The sequence below is a fragment of the Rattus norvegicus genome, chromosome 13 (assembly GCF_036323735.1).
Source record: "Rattus norvegicus strain BN/NHsdMcwi chromosome 13, GRCr8, whole genome shotgun sequence".
NCBI lineage: Eukaryota > Metazoa > Chordata > Mammalia > Rodentia > Muridae > Rattus > Rattus norvegicus.
Window position 1 is genome coordinate 20,894,216 of NC_086031.1, and position 18,264 is coordinate 20,912,479.

Sequence of the window (18,264 nt, forward strand, 5' to 3'; positions counted from 1 at the left end):
TTAGGGTTAATTGACAGTTGTCTAATTGGGTTAAAGGCCTATACAATAAACCTATTGCAAACCTAACCAATTATCAATAGTTAGAAAAGTCATAGAGCCTAACGAAGAAGTAGTCTGCTACTGACATTTTCCTAAAGTACTTAATTAATACATTCTAAATACATTTTATACACACAAATAAGTTTAGTTTCTATCTTTCATCAAAAACCCTTTTTACAACAAGTATAGATTATTATAGAGTTCCACAATTTATAAAAATTTAGAGATTAAGTAACTGCGGGATGTCCAGTCCCAATTGCTATATCTACAACACAATACTTACACATAAAGCTCAGTGAAATTCACAGAAGATGGGGCCGAAAGAGTCTAAGAACCAGAGGACCAGAATGTCTGCTGCTAGGTTATGTTTTCTAAACATGACAGGCAACCTACACTTAGCAATATGGTTTCCCAAATAAGACAAACATAAGAATAATAGCAGTTTTCATGTCACTGTTAATATGGAAAATTTCACAAAATCCCACCACTAGATGAATTATAGGTAATCAGTTGGTGCTGAAAGAGGGAGAATTTGTTTTCTCAGAGGCTTCTTAATGATAGGATATCCAATCCCATGTGCTTATCTCTAAATACATTTAAATAGGAGAAAAATGAAAATGGCAACTAGAATCTCTAAATTGACCAGAAGGATCTCTCTCTCTCTCTCACTCTCTCTCTCTCCCTCTCTCTCTCTCTCTTTCTTTCTCTGTGTGTGTGTGTATTTGTGTGTATGTATATGCATGTTTATCTGTGTGTATGGATGTGTACATATTTATGTTGTATGTGTGTATGTATATGTATGTATGCATATATGTATATGTGTACACATATGTATGTATGTAAGTATATGTGGGTGATACATGTCTGTGTCTGTGTGTGTGTGCATTTATATTTATATGCAGGTATGTCTGAGAATGTGCCAGGGTGTGTGTGTGTGTGTGTGTGTGTGTGTGTGTGTGTGTGTATAACAACAGTAATTAAGGAACAGGTTATGTGTTAGGAAGGATGTCGGTGTCACAACAGAAATTGGAAGTAGAAGAGGAAAATAATGTAAATACAGTACTCATTCATGAAATTCTCAAAATAAATTGTTTTACTTATAATCATTTGATGGAAATACTTTATTTCTAGAAATCATTTTAAATAAAGCAATCTAATATGCTACCAAATAAGGTACATTTTAAGACTCTGTTTAGCATAATAAAAACTGAGAGAAATCTAAATATTTAAAAATGATTAAATAAATGCATATTCATGACATTATTTTATATTTTAAACTCATTTGCAGTCAATGCATCAAAGTTGAAATATTTGTGATTGGTGAATAAAAGCAGGTCATAGAATAGCACACACACAAATTTTGTAACAATTATATGGCAGTAAGCAAAAAAGACAAAAGTGGAAAATAAGACACCACATATTTCACAATGTTAATAATATTAATATATCATTAGACTATACATTCTTTTCATGTCCTCTATTTTATGAAATGTACATATTTTTATATAGAAACTTGTTTTCAGGATTTTCATCTGTGATTGAATAAATGCTTTTGAAAATTGATTAAAACTGCAAAGCTTTTGTAAAGCAAAAGACACTGTCATTAGGACAAAATGGCAGCCAACAGATTGGGAAAAGATCTTTACCAATCCTATATCTTATAGAGGGCTAATATACAAAATGTGCAAAGAACTCACAAAGTTAGACAACAGAGAGCCAAATAACCCTTTTAAGAAATGGGGTACAGAGCTAAACAAAACATTCTCAGCTGAGGATTATCGAATGGCCAAAAGAGCACCTAAAGAAATATTCAACATCCTTAGTCATCAGGGAAATGAAAATAAGAACAACCCTGAGATTCTACTTCACACCAGTCAGAATGGCTAAAAAAAAAAAAAAAAGACAGGTGACAACAGATTCTGGCCAGGATGTAGAGAAAGAGGAACACTCCTCCATCGTTGGTGGGATCGCACACTGGTACAACAACTCTGGAAATCATTTTGGAGGTTCCTCAGAAAATAGACATTCCACAACCTGAGGACCCAGCTATACCTCTCTTGGGCATATACCTAAAAGATGCTCTAACATACAACAAAGACACATGCTCCACTCTGATCATAGCAGCCTTATTTATAATAGCCAGAAGCTGGAAAGAACCCAGATACCTTTCGACAGAGGAATGGATTCAAAAAATATGGTATATCTGCACAATGGAGTACTACTCAGCTATCAAAAACAATGACTTCATAAAATTTATAGGCAAATGGAATGAACTAGACAATATCATCCTGAGTGAGGTTACTCAATCACAGAAAAACACACTTGATATGCACTCATCGATAAATGGATATTAGCCAAAAAGCTCAAATTACCCAACAATCCACAGACCATGGAAAGCTCAAGAAGGATGACCAAAATGGAGATGTTCTCACTCCTTCTTAAAAGGGAGAAAATATACATAGGAAGGGATATGGAAGCAAAGTTTAGAGCAGCGACTCAAGGAATAGTCATGTAGCAGAGAATAGCCTTGTTGAGGCACCAGTGGAAGGGGAAGCCTTTGGTCCTGCCAAGGATGGACCCCCCAGTGCAGAGCAATATGGGGGAGAGCAATAAGAGGGATATATAGGGGGAATATCCGTATGAGAGAGGGGGAGGGAAGGGAATGGGGACTTATAGACAGAAAACCGGGAAGGGGAATAATGTTTGAAATGTAAGTAAAGAAATATATCTAATAAAAATTAACAGAAAGCTGATTAAAAGTCAAATGACAAGTTTTCAAATCAGTACATAAATATCTGAAAAATTATTTGAACTAATTTTCCAACTTTCACACTGAAACCACAAAACATTACTGAAAATCTGAAATCTTGTGAGTTGAATTCTTTGGAGTCAAGATAAGAGGACATGTTATCAACCCTAACTCATACCATTTGCAAGAAACTGCTAGTAAAGAAACTACATGAGCACATACCCGGATAACACTAAATGCCTAAAGGAATATCCAGCTTTAACATTCGGTGAGTTGCAGAGTGTAGGAGCCATGCAGGAGGTTATAACTATACTATAGTATCCTGCAGATTTACAACAGCAATCACGTTTTTAAATTCTACATGGTATGTTAAAAATCAACTGAAACTGAACAGCCTAAAGGCATTTGAACATAGAGAACAAATAAAAAAGTCATGCATCACATACAGTGACTTAAAATAAAGCTACATTAATTGAAGCGTCACATTACTGACAAGTGGCTAGAAAGCAGCATCCCAATATTGAACCATAGAAATAAAACCAACTAATCAGTACCCACGTTTTGCTTCGGATGTGCATAGGATAACATATTAGATGTTATTTATCATCAGCTCACTGTTAGGTTTCTTCTTGTTTGAAGTGCATTGAGATCTACTCTGTTTAATAAATGTGGAGAATATTTCATGTGGATACCTCTAGTAAAGCATGGATTATGGACTAATTTGGATAACACTTTTTATTCTAACTTGAGTAGTATAAATTTTGCCTTGTTTTCAATTTAACTAGAGTTAAAAATTATATGTGTCAAATGAAGCACATACTATCAAAGTCATAAGTAATTATCAATCTTTAAAAACACCAGTAAGTGTGGATTGCTGTTTATGCTGTTTAGGTGAGAGCTAGCACAAAATAAGGCTACAACCTGTGATTGGGCAGTAGAAAAGGAGGGCACGGTAAGTTTTACAGACTAGAAGGATAGGGACAGAGAAGAAAAAGAAGAGAAAAAACAGAGAGGACACAAAAAGTGCCTGAAGAGAGCTGGTCTGCCTGGAGCACTCCCCTTCCTAAGTTCACAGCCCACAGGTGGGACCCCACTTTATCTCCATTTACTGTCCAAAGAGAGACTCCCAGGGTGGCACAGGACTCAGCAGCCACAGAGCAGCCTGGGACCGGGCACTTCCAGTTCCCATCTGCACCAAGACCTGGGGTTGTCCCACAGACCTCTGACACAAAACCTACCTGCAGAGCTGGTCTACCAGGAGCACTCTCCCTCCTAAGCACCCAGTTCACAGGTAGGACCCCACTTTCTCTCCACTGACTGTCCAAGGAGAAACACACTCAGAGTACACGGTGCAGAGAAGACCCAGGGCAGTCGAGGAGAGGACCCATCCAGTCTCCATCTGCACACAAAGCAGGGGTTGTCCAAGAGCTTTCAGACCCAAAACCTGCCCTGAGAGGCCTTGACTGCCAGGAGTGCTCTCACTCCAAATATCAGGAGCTCACACGCTCACTGGTCCATAGGAAAATCAAGTTCTAGTCAGAGATGGCAAGACCAACTAAAATCAGAGATAACCAGATGATAAGAGGCAAGCACAAGAACCTAAGCAACAGAAGCCAAGTCTACTTAGCATCATCAGAACCCAGTTCTCCCACCACAGCAAATATTGGATATCTCAACTCACCAGAAAAGCAAGATTTGGGCTTAAAAATCACATCTCATGATGATGATAGATGACTTGAAGAAGGAGAGAGATAACTCCCTTAAGAAATACAAGGGAACACAGGTAAACAATTAGAAGCCCTTAAAGTCCTTAAAGAGGAAAGACAAAAGTCCCTTAAAGAATTACAGGAAAATACAACCAAACAGGTGAAGGAATTGAACAAAACCATCCAGGAACTAAAAAATGGAAATAGAAATAATAAAGAAATCCCTGGAGACAGAAAACCTAAGAAAGAGATCAGGAGTCATAGAAGCAAGCATCACCAGCAGAATATAGGAGATTGAAGAGAGAATCTCAGGGGCAGAAAATTCCGTAGAAAACATTGACACAATAGTCAACGAAAATGCAAAAACAAAAAACTCCTAACTCAAAATATCCAGGAAATCCAGGAAACAATGAGAGGACCAAAACTAAAGATAATAGGTATAGAACAGAACTAAGATTCCTAACTTAAAGGGCCAGTAAATACCTTCAACAAAATTAAAAAGGAAAACTTCACTAAACTAAAGAGATCCCCATGAACATACAAGAAGACTACAGAGCTCCAAACAGATTGGACCAGAAAAAATTCCTCCTGTCACATAATAGTCAAAACACCAAATACACAAAACAAAGAACCAATATTAAAAGCAGTAAGGAAAAAAGACCAAGTAACATATAAAGTCAGATCTTTCACAATTATACCAGATTTCTCAACAGAGACTATGAAAGCTGGAAGATCCTGAGTATATGTCATACAGACCCTAAGAGAACACAAATGCTAGCCAAGGCTACTAAATTAAGCAAAACTCTCAATTGCCATAGATGGAGAAACCAAGATATTCCATGACAAAAACAAATTTGCACAATGCATTTCCACAAATCCAGTGCTACAAAGGAAAATAGAAGGGAAACTCTGACACAAGGATGGAAACTACACCCTAGAAAAAGCAAGAAAGTAATATTCTTGCAACAAACCCAAAAAGATAAACCTAAACAAAAATAATTTCACTTCTAACAAAAAAATCAAGAAACAATGACTATTCCTTAATGATATCTGATTATCAGTGGACTCAATCCCCCAATAAAAAGGCATAGACTAACAGACTGGATATGTAAACAGGATCCAGCATTTTCCTGCATACAAAAATTACACTTCAGTGGCAAAGACAGACACTACCTAAGAGTAAAGAGCTGGGGAAAATATTTCCAAGCAAATGGTCCCAAGAAACAAGCTTTAGTAGCCATTCTAATGTCAAATGAAATAGACTTTCAGCCAAAAATATAAGGAAGGACACTTCATACACATCAAAAAAAATCTACCAAGATGAATTCTCAATTCTAAACATCTGTGTTCCAAATGAAAGAGCACCCACATTCATAAAAGAAACTTTACTAAAGTTCAAAGCATACATTTCACCACATACAATAATATTAGGAGACTTAAATACACCACTCCTATCAATGGACATTATCGAAACACAACCTAAACAGAGACACAGTGAAACTAACAGAAGTTATAAAACAAATGGATTTAATAGACATAATAGAACATTTCAACCTAAAGTAAAAGAATATACCTTTTCCCAGAACCTCATGATACCTTCTCCAAAATTGACCACATAATCGTTCACAAAACAAGCCTCAATAGATACAAGGAGAGTGACATATTCCCAACCATCATATCACTTCACCATGGACTAGATTTGATCTGCAATAACAAGAAAAACAACAGAAAGGTCACATATATTTGGAAGCTGAACAAGGACCTACTCGGTTACAATTTGGTCAAGGAAGAAATAAAGAAAGAAATTAAGACATTTTAGAATTTAATGAAAATGAAGTCACAACATACCCAAACTTATGGGATACAAGGAAAGCAGCACTAAGAGGAGAACTCACAGCTGAATGCCTACAAAAATAAATAGGAGAGAGCATACACTAGCAGCTTGACAGCACACCTGAAAGCCCTAGATCAAAAAAGAAGAAAATTCACCAAAGAGAAGTACAAGGCAGGAAATATTCAAACTCAAGCTGAAATCAACCAAGTAGAAACAAAAAAGGACTATACAAAGAATCAACAAAATCAGGAGCTGGTTCTTTGAGAAAAATCAAAATATAAATAAACCCTTACCGAGACTAACCAGAGGGCAGAAAGGTAGTATCTCAACTAACAAAATCAGATACGAAAAAGGAGACATAACAACAGAATCTGAGGAAATTCAAAAAAATCTTCAGATTCTACTACAAAATTCTATAATTATCAAAACTGGAAAATCTGGATGAAGTAGACAATTTTCTAGACAGATAGCAGGTACCAAAGTTAAATCAAAATCATACAAACAATCTAAACAATCCCAAAACCCCTAAAGAATTAGAAGCATTCATGAAAAGTATCACAACCACAAAAAAAAAAAAAGCCCAAGACCAAGATGGGTTTCTTGCAGAATTCCATCAAAGAAGACCTAATACTAAAACTCTTCAAACTATTCCACAAAATAGAAACAGAAGAACATTAAACAATTCGTTCCTTGAAGCCATAGTTATCCTTATACTAAACTATACAAAGAATTTACAAAGAAAGAGAACTTTAGATTGATTTTCCTCATAAATATCTAGGCAAAAATACACAATAAAATTCTTGCAAAGCGATCACAAGAACACATCAAAACAATCATTCAGCATGATCAAGAATGCTTCATCCCAGGGGCACAAGGATGGTTCAATATGTGGAAATCCAACAACATAATCCACTATTTAAACAAACTCAAGGAAAAAACATATTATCATTTCACTAGATGCTGAGAAAGCATTTAACAAAATTCAAAACCCCTTCAGGATAAAAGTCTTAGGAAGAGCAGGAATTCAAGGCACAGACCAAAACATAGTAAAAGCAATATACAGCAAACCAGTAGCCAACATCAAGCTAAATGGAGAGAAACCTGAAGCAATCCCACTAAAATCAGGGACTAGACAAGGTTGCCCACTCTCTCCCTACCTATTCAATATAGTACTCAAAGTCCTAGCCAGAGCAATTAAACAACAAAAAGAGGTGGATGGGATATAAATTAGAAGAAAAGAAGTCAAAATATCAAGTTTTTGCAGATGATATGACAGTATAAATGTGATCCCCAAAATTCCACCAGAAAACTCCTACAGCTGATAAGCAACTTCATTAATGTGCCTGGATATATAATTAACACAAACGAATCCCTACTCAAAGGATAAACAGGCTAAGAAATAAATTAGGAAAATGACACCCTTTACAGTAGTCACAAATAATATAAAACACGTTGGTGTGACTCTAACTAAACAAGTAAAAGATCAGTATGACAAAAACTTCCAGTCTCTGAAGAAATAAATTGAAGAACTCATAAGATGGAAAGTTCTCACATGCTAATGGATTGGCAAGATTAATATAGTAAAAATGGCCATCAAGCTGAAAGCAATGTACAGATTGATCACAATCCCCATCAAAATTCCAACTCTATTATTCATAGACCTGGAAAGAGCAATTTGCAAATTCACTTGGAGAAGCAAAAAACCCAGCATAGCAAAAACTATTCTCAACAATAAAAGAACTTCTTAAGGAATCAGTATCCTTGACCTCAAGCTATGTTACAGAGCAATTGTGATAAAAACTGCATGGTGTTGGTACGGAAACAGGCAGGTATATGAATGGAATAGAATTGAAGACCCAGAAATGAACCCACACACCTACGGTCACTTGATTTTTGTCAAAGGAGCTAAAAGTGTCCAATGGAAAAAAGCATCTTCAATAAATTGTGCTGTTTCAACTGGAGGACCTCAAGTAGAAGAATGCAAATTGACCCATTCTTATCACCCTGTACAAAGCTCGAGTCCAAGTGGATCAGGACCTCTACATAAATGGAGATCCCTTGAAACTAATAGAAAAGAAAATAGGGAAGAACCTTGAAGTCTTAGGCACAGGGGAAAATATCCTGAAGAGAACAACAATGGATTATGTTCTAAGGTCATCAATAGGCAATTGGGACCTCGTAAAAGAGTAAAGGTTCTATAAATCAAAGACATTGTCAATAGGACAAAATGGCAACCAACAGATTGAGGAAAGGTCTTTACCAATCCTACATCTGACAGAGAGCTAATATATACAAAGAACTAAAGAAGGTAGACTCCAGATAATCAAATAATCCTAATAAATAGGTGGTATAGAGCTAAACAAAGAATTCTCAACTGAGGAATACAAAATGCCTAAGAAGCACCTAAAGAAATGTTTAACATCTTTAGTCGTCAGGGAAATGCAAATCAAAACAACTCCGAGATACCACCTCAGACCAATCAGAATGGCTAAGATAAAAAACTTAGGTCACAGAAGATGCTGGCTAGAATATGGAGAAAGAGGAAAACTCCTCCATTGCTGGTGGGATTTCAAGGTGGTACTACCACTCTGGAAATCAGTCTGGATGTTCCTCAGAAAACTGGACATAGTACTATCTGATGGCCAGGGTATACTACTCCTGAGTATACACCCAAAAGATGCTCCAACATATAACAAGGACACATGTTCTACTATGTTCATAGCAGCCTTACTTATTATAGCCAGAAGCTGGAAAAAACCCAGGTGTCCTTCAACAGAGGAATGGATATAATAAATGTGGTACATCTACATAAAAGAGTGCTAATCAACTATTAAAAACAATGAATACATGAAATTCTTAGGCAAGTAGATGGAACTAAAAAATATCATCCTGACTTAGATAACCCAGCCACAAAATAACACCCTTGTTATGCATTCACTCATAAGCAGATGTTAGCCCAAAAATTTGGAATACCTATGAAAAATTCACAGATCATATGAAACCCAAGAAAAAAAGACAATAATGTAGATGCTTCATTCCCTCTTAGAAGGGAGAACAAAATACTCACAGAAGGAAATACAGGGACAAAGAGTGGAGCAGGGACTGAAGAAAAAGGTCCTTCAGACTGCCCCACATGGGAATCCATCCCACAAGCTGCCACCAAACCCAGTCACTATTGCTAATGCCAAGAAGTACTTGTGGACAGGAGTCAGAAATGTGTGTCTCCTGAAAGGTTCTGCCAGAACCTTACTGATACAGATGAGAATGCTTGAAGCTAACCCTCAGACTGAGCATGGTGAACCCAGTGGAGGAGTTAAAGAAAAGACTGAAGGAGATGAAGGGATTTGTTACACCATTGGAAGAACTACAATATCAACCAATCAGACCCCACCTGAGCTCCCAGGGACTAAACCACCAACCATTGAGTACACATGGAGAGACCCATGACTCCAGCCACAATATGTAGCAAAGGATGGCATTGTCCAGCATCAATAGGAGGAAAAGCCCAAGCTTGGTTCTTTGAACACTCGATTCTCCAATCTACGGGAATGCCAGGGTGTTGACGTGGGAGTGGGTATGTGTGAGTGAGAGCATCCTCATAGAAGAAGAGGTAGGGAGGAAAGGGTATAGGAAAGGGGGGAACAGCTTTCTCTAAGTGCCTGATGTCCCTGACCATATTCCAGTTGGACACACATATTTGAACTTTTGGGCAACCGAAATTGCCCTCGATGTGTGGGGATATAAATGTGGGTGGCAAGGAAAAGGGGATGGAATGAATATGAGCAAAACAAGCTACATGAAATTCTCAATGAACAGATAAAATATTGTTTAGAAAGAATATACCAATATCAAATGAAGTAAAGATGTGGTACATGTTACAATGTAATATGCCACTGGTGACCATGAAAATGGGACAATCCATTTGGGGAAGCACACCTATGCTTCTAAGGTGAAACCCATTTCTCCATTAGGCAATAATTCTAGAGTTATGTATCTATGGGAAAACATTTAAAACATTCACTCTCAAACACTTTTACAAGGCTATTAACAGCAGCATCTTTCATCATCAGCTGAAGCCAGAAGAAGTTTAAATATCTACCACCAGAAGAATGTATAAACTCTGATGCATTCCAGCAACACAACATAGAATAATAAACAACTGTAGGAGAATCTCAGCCAAGCAATACTTCGAGTCACAAAAGAGAATACATTTCCATTTATATGAAGTCCTAGAAAACACTAAGGTAACCTATGGTTTAAAATCTAAGAAAGTGATTGCTTTTGGGGAGAAAAAAAGATTGACTGGAAATGGGATAGGGAAACACCAGATGCAGTTCATTCTGCTTTTAAATAGGCATGTTGGCACAGCCATCCAAATATATTGATTTGTCTTATTAGAATGTTTGCATTTACTGTGTATATATTTAACCTTGATAATGTAAAGAGAGATTTAATTCTATTTGGTAGGGTTAGCAATTTTAAAAGTGTGTTTTGCGTATACCAGCTTGACAAAAAATTAACTAATTTAGCAATAATGAAAGTTATACATGTTATGAAGGTTGGGCTAAGGAAGTGATTTACAGATATGGAAAAGCAAGAATGTTGTCTTTAGTCTGAATTGAAATTAGAGATGTCCATGAAGATGTGGATGTGATTATATATATTTACCTCTCTCTCTCTATTACACACACACACACACACACAAACACACGCACACAAACACACAGACATATAATTTTATGTGTAAATGTGTGTATTTTACACCCTTACATATATATTTTTGAGCTTCTGATAAAGGGGTTCAAAAACAGGCACTTATCCTTCATAATTAACATTCCTGACATCCCAATCTTATTTTCTAAGGGCCGCTGACCACTGACAAAAAGCAGGAATTTTAAAGGGGAAAAGCTAGACATTCTTTCTGTACTGTAAATTTGGGAAGCCTTCTAGGATTCTGAGGTCATATGGAAAGGATCCATATCCTACTCAACAAATTGTGCAGAAGTTCAGCATGAAATAATTGCTGATGTAAAAAGATCTTATGCCCTTATGAGTAAAATAAAGGCCAATGGTCATTGAAATATACAACCTTCAGAGTCAAAAGAGAAAAAAAACAAACAACTCTTCTATATTGAAGGAGCAAAGACACTGCAGCTTCTAGAAGAACACGATCCCATATTTAAATCTAGCTCAAAGGGAGAAGAAAAGAACTACAGAGGATACCACAATATGAATATCAACTTCAGACCAGACACCAGAATTACATTGCAATTACATCGCCAATAACTTCCTGACTGACAACTATGCTGTGATTGTGACAGAGAATATGCTTGCTCTTAAGGACAAAACACAACCTGGTCTTTAAGAATAGTTCAATTCAATCTAGTCCTTTTTTTTAAGTGGCTATGGAAAAGATATGTATGCATAAATATATGAGTCAAATACATAAGTCAATGCTCATTATTCATAGATTCCACATCTGTTAATTTGCCTAGACAGCAAAATTTATTTTAAACCTTAGTCAATACAGTGTCACTGCAGTGATTTGGGAACACAAGTCATGCAGCCAAATAACTGGGTACCAGTTGAGGTCAAAGACGAACACATCACTTCTTGTGTGTTGTAAGCATGAATGTTTATTTTTGTGTGTTTACTTTGGTAGGAAGACTATTTAGTGACACATTTTTCAGATTTTCTACTTTCTCTTGCTCACTTCACAGTTGAAAATGAACCTAAACTGTGATGTAGACTTGCTGTCACATGTTGCTAAGAAGAGTCCTCTGGTGTTCCTGAAAGAGTTAGCACATGCATTCAACAAACTTCATTCAGGAATAACGCAGAAAATCATGATTTTTAGCCATGAATTTAAGGTTAATAAATTAACAGTAAATAGTAAGAATTTCAAAACAGAAACATACATGAAACAAGGTCATAAAGTGATCAAGTGATGGAAGAAGGCCTTATCTGTTCATAGCAACCTAATACTTTATTTTCCACAGAGTGGTAGCTGTTTGTCCATATATTTCATATTCACAGCAGCTGTATGAGCTGTATGTACTATGAATAATGAAAACCAACCCCACAAATATAAGTATATACATACATGGCAAGTTTAAAATTAATAACCTGTGAATCTAATATGAGCATTTAGGAATTCCAATTACTACATTATACCTCCTCTATACATTTGAAATGTCATAAATCTTGACAAAAGCATCATCTTTTAAAAATGATTCTCATATGCTTCTATTTTTTAAAAGCACAAATGAATGCTTTTCTTTGTAATCTTAAATCCTACAGGAATCCACATATCTATATGACTTTCTATGAACAACTAGACTGAGAGATGCTAGTTTGCTGAAATCCTGGTAACAGAGGTAATAGATTGTGTGAAGAGAAAATAAAATAACCAAAACCCACAAATAATAAACTTGATCTATTGGTGGTTGTCAGGCCTTAGAGAGCCTTCTTCCAGGCCATCGGGTGGCAACAAGAAGGAGAGGGTATGCTTATGCTGAGTGCTTTACAGAGAGAGAGAAATAAGAGGACTTTTAGAAATCTAAAGATACAGTCAGACCCTAGAGAGATAGCACACTCAGTAAACTGTTTGACTATAACCATGAAGACCTGGCTTAAAACCCCCAAGTCATCTTCAAAAGAGCCAGGTACAATGACACTGACACACATTTGTAGCCTCAGGGCTGAAGATATACAAACACATGAATCCATAGAATTTCATGGCAATCTCGAATAGCCAATGTGTCCTTATAAGGACACTGTAATATCTTGTATTCAAAAAAAGTTACCAAACTTGATGAATGACAGACAGTCCAGGTTGTCCTCTGGATTCCTCACACACAAGCATGCATGTGCATACACACCCACACACACACTCATGTGCAGTCATTCCACTTATGAACATGTAAACACATACACACACACACACACACACACACACACACACACACACACACACACACACACATACACTGTAGTCCCAGGGAAAAAAATCAGGGTCCTGAGGAAAGGAGAAAGTCAGTTTGAAATGCATATACCGTGCACATGAATTTGACTTTGCCCTCCTGAGGTAAACAAAGATGGACTGAGGGAGATATATTTGACTGTGAATGACTCTTTCTGTCCTTCTCTTGCCATTCTTGAGTGGCAGCCATTAAAGTTCTGATTGCCAATAGGCTGTGGGTTTCAATGTTAATTAAAATATGTCCCTTATGCCATGAACCCATTAGTTCCTGACATTAGAGTCTATCATTCATTTCTGGTAGTAATTGATCTAGACACTTAGCATGCTTACTTAATATTTTTAGAATTAAGGCTCATACTTTTCAGTATAAAATTTCTTTGATTAAAAAACTGACATTATTATAGAAATACATAAGAAATGCATGCATAGTTACAATGGTGTTGAGTATCTAACTTTTAATAATTATATAAATTGTGCCCCTCTGTGATTATTTTATTAATTTGGATATTTAGTTTTAGTAATATAACTCATAAAACTTTGCATACAGTGATTTCTTCATTCAATAAAGTAAAATAATAAAAATCATTCAACATACTTATTCAAGCAGAGTATGATTATACTTGTTGAGACCATGGTAAAAATACTATTAAGGAAAAAGACAGAAATTTACTCAATAAATATTGAGTGAATATTTTCATTAACACTGATAGGTAATGGAAAAAGTCCCTACCTTCAAGAAACACTCATAAGCAATCACACACACAGCTGTAATCAGACGTATCACAGCTGGTAGACCTCAGATGGAATTGGGGAGAATAAATCTATCAAAATGTGTATTGTTTGCATGTGATCTGCTTGCCAATGTGCTAGCTCCTTTTCTCCTAACAAACACCTCATGACACCGTCTTTCACCAACAAGTTCTGAGGTTCAGAGAATAAGAGAAAACTGTTCATGGTTTAAAAGGCAGTGGCAGAGCTAAGAGGCAAACTCTCCTCTATATCCAATACTCATTTCTATGTTTAATTCCAAAAAAGCTCTAATATAACACTAAAAATAAAAGACTCTTTAATTCTACTCAGATGGCTTAAAGATCCTTTTCTAAAAGAAGAGGCATTGCATTGAGGCTTGCGTTTAGAAACTATGATAAACTATAGGTCTATTGTTTCATAATGAAAGGGTAGTTTGAATGACAATGATCCCTTGTATATGCATATATTTATTTAAATGTTTGGTCCCAAGTTTCTTAAATTATTTTTGGGAGGATAAGGAAATGTAGCCTTGTTGGAGGAGGTGTGTCATGATGTGGGGAAATTGAGGTTTCAAAAGCCACCCCATTACCTGTTGACTTTTCTGCCTCATGTTTTCTCTATATATGAGCTTTCATTGGGGATTCCAGCACTATTCCCACCTACCTGCTGCCACAGTCTGTGCCTTCATTGTCAAAGAATGTAATGCCCCACGGTGAGCGCCATCTGTTGTTGTAAAATTATATAAATAAAAAAGTAACGGTGTCTTTTACCCCGTTAGGTCTGCGCTGTGGTATCCCGAGATATCTGCTAGATATCTTGGTGGAAACACATCCCAGCCATGCACTTTCCTACACTCAAACCTTTACATAAAAGAACACACAACATAATAATATTTGACCCAATTGATAAGATATAATTGCCCGCTTAAACATACAAAGCCCAGTACCATCCATTCCTTGAGAACATTAATAACAACCTGTAAATACACAGAGCAGAATCTTAACATCACCTGCCATCTTGTCCTGTCATGGCTTCTCCGCCCCTCTCTCCCTCCTGTCTCTTTCTCTCTGTCTCCTCCTCTTCCTTCAATCTTATCTCCCATCCATCCTTCCTTCTCTTCCAATGACAGGTCTCCTTCTATCCTGTACCTGCCTCTCACCTGTACTTTACAAATTCAATAGAGAATTTCACTCTGGTGAAGTCACCTGAGTTCTGAGTCCTTGACTAGGAAGCTGTCCTTGGGCAGTGGAATTAGCATCAAAATACACACAATTTCATGGCAAACCACAACAAGTAAGTCCCAATTTAAACACTTTATTTCATGGTAATTGATCACAGTAAAAAGTGACTAACCTAAGGAGAAGTCAGTGATACGTGCTAGAATATGATAGACTCACAGTCTAGTGATTAATGTCTTTGGTGGGTACATTAATCCTGAGGTAGGAGAGGATTGATAAAGTAAGGCAGGGTTGATAGTAGTGAATAACAGTAATAATAAAAATAACAATAGTTAGTAATATCAGGAGCAGGAAGGAATGGTCCTACACCTGTGAAGTTTTCTGCTGGAATTATAGCCAGAATCCTCTACCATCATGGAGACACTAATACTTTACATTTCAGAAGATTTGTTATTTGCCAGGCCTCTGTCTTCCTTGAATAATTCATCAGAACTGTGATTAAGGAGACAGTGTCCATAGAAGGCAAGACACAATACGTATAACCTCTATATGACATCAGTGATGGAAATGTCAGCTATGGCCTGGTGAAGCCACACCAACTGGTCTGGCACATCTTGAAGAATGACCATACTTCGTGGTGGTTTCTGTGTCTTCCAGCTTTAGAGATACTTTTCATTAAATTAAAAAGCATAAAATTGAACATAGATTTGTAGAACAAGATTACATGCTGGAATGACTACTTTATAACCACTTATATCTATAATTAGTTTTATTTGATTTTTCACATTGTAAAAGAGAAGATAATTGAACATAAGAGGAAGAAGAAAAGTATGTTTTTGCAAGCTATCATATGTAAACCCTTGGGAGAAATAGAAAAACTGCAATAAAAAGCATTAGATATTAGAGGAAAGATATTTGTTTTCAACAACACGATTATTAGCCCAAGTTGTTTAATATTTGTTTGTCTCTAAAGTGCATAGTAGTAAAACTGTAGGCAATTAATTAATGTCATTTGAAATTTCAGTCTTCCTGAACTGCTAGAAAACACAACAGGAAACCTTTTGAAGCAAAAACAATACAATAATGCCAACACAGTTCTGCACTTTTGGATGTTAAATCCAGGATTGTTGTTGTACCAGTTGATTGATGTGTCAATTGATTTATGCCTGAAGTTGTACCAAAAAGAGATTTAGAATTTTTGAAGATGTTCCAGAAATCATCCCCTCTAACCCTGAGTCAGTTTTCAGTTTTCTAAGGGTAGATCCTGCAAGGAGAGCTGTAGTAATGTGAGAACAAAGAGTATTAATCCTGCCCATTAATCCTGCCCTCTTCTGTTTATAAATGTTTATGAATTGCCATCAGTGGTTTCCAAAAATGAACCAAGAGCAATTGGAAACTTGGAAAAGTACTGTGGCTGTGAAATTGTGAATAATCAGCCTCATAGTTTCCTGAAACCAACAGGATATAACCTAGAAATGTGGTTGTTCACATCGTTGCCAGAACAGCAAACTCCCATTTCTCCTGTTTTCATAGCTCTGTAAAGAAGCAAATCTCTTCGTTGGTCATTGGCTAAACAATATGGCTTTCATTCTCTCAAATGTATACTTACAGGTTCAATGGATGCTGATGGCACTCAAAACCCCAGAGATTACCCAAACTTGACTTCAGTGCTATTTCAGTCGTGAATTCACCAAGTTTTCAACCTACATCTATTTGGGTTTGACAGACATTGAACACAGAGAGAAAACTCGGCCATTCATCAGTGAGATCATTCAGGGCTATTTACAATAATTTCTCTGTACGTACATCAATTATTTTTCTTTATATTTATTTTAATAGTATCTATATCAGAAGGCTCCTAAAACCTGTTCATATATACATATAAAGTTTTTAGAATGGTCGGTGTTATATGGAGTAAGTGTTTGATAATTATTTTTTTATTTTTATCATGGATAATGACTAGAGTACTAACAGTTAATGTTGCCTCCAGATTGAAGAAATAGAAGACTTAGGAAGTAATATGTCAAGAGTCAATTTGAGATGGTATGTACCAACCGTAATAAGTCACATATGTTTGTACATTACTATTATACATTTTATAGCTTTTATACTACCATATTCAAGGTGCTGTTTTAATTATTTAGCATTTATTAAGTCATTTGGATCTATAATTCTATTAGGCTTATATTCCTGTTAACATCATAATTTATACAAGAGAAAAGTGAGGAAGAAACTTAAATATAACCTGATCAATTTCATACAGTCAAGACTGATAAATTGATACCCTCTGTCTCCTGCTTTCTTCATTTAGAACCATGAATGTTGCATGTGATTCGAAAGAAAAAAACCAGTGATACACACCATAATAAAGATAATAACAGGAACAATATTAACAACAATTAGCACAACTATGATCTGGGCCTCATATTCTCACTGGCCCTGGCTCTGCCCTGTAGTTGTTCATTGTGACCCTAGTCCTATACTAGGCTGTAGATGTGGCCTTCTGAGATATCACCTGTCAGAATCCATCCAAGATCAAAGAAAACAGGCTCACATTCTCCAATAAAAGTATCTTCTGTTCTGATACTAACAATAGAATTAGGTCCCTTGAAAATGAAAAATAAGTCATTTACTCATCATCCAGAGCTCTAAAATTTCTAAATGTGTCACCAATAAATAGTAGACAGATATGCAGGTGCAAGCAATGACATTGAGAGACTAAAAGGCACAATTAACCCCCACATTTTAATCCCCACTGATGAAAGAATAGTTCTTTCTTTCTCTCTTTCTAACCTTTCTCAAAAGTATTGCCTCTATGTAGTTGGATGGAAAAAATATGTGGTTACCATTGAAGAGCCCTTTGGCCCTGTCTTTTGTGTTCTCTTTACATCCCTTTGCCATTCTGATAAAACCATCAAATAGGATGATAGCTCACTTAAGTTCTTTCACCATACCTAACAAAATAGACATTTGTTCTGGAGGGTATTAAAGAATAAAGCACAATTATTTCCTTGGCTCTTTGTTGA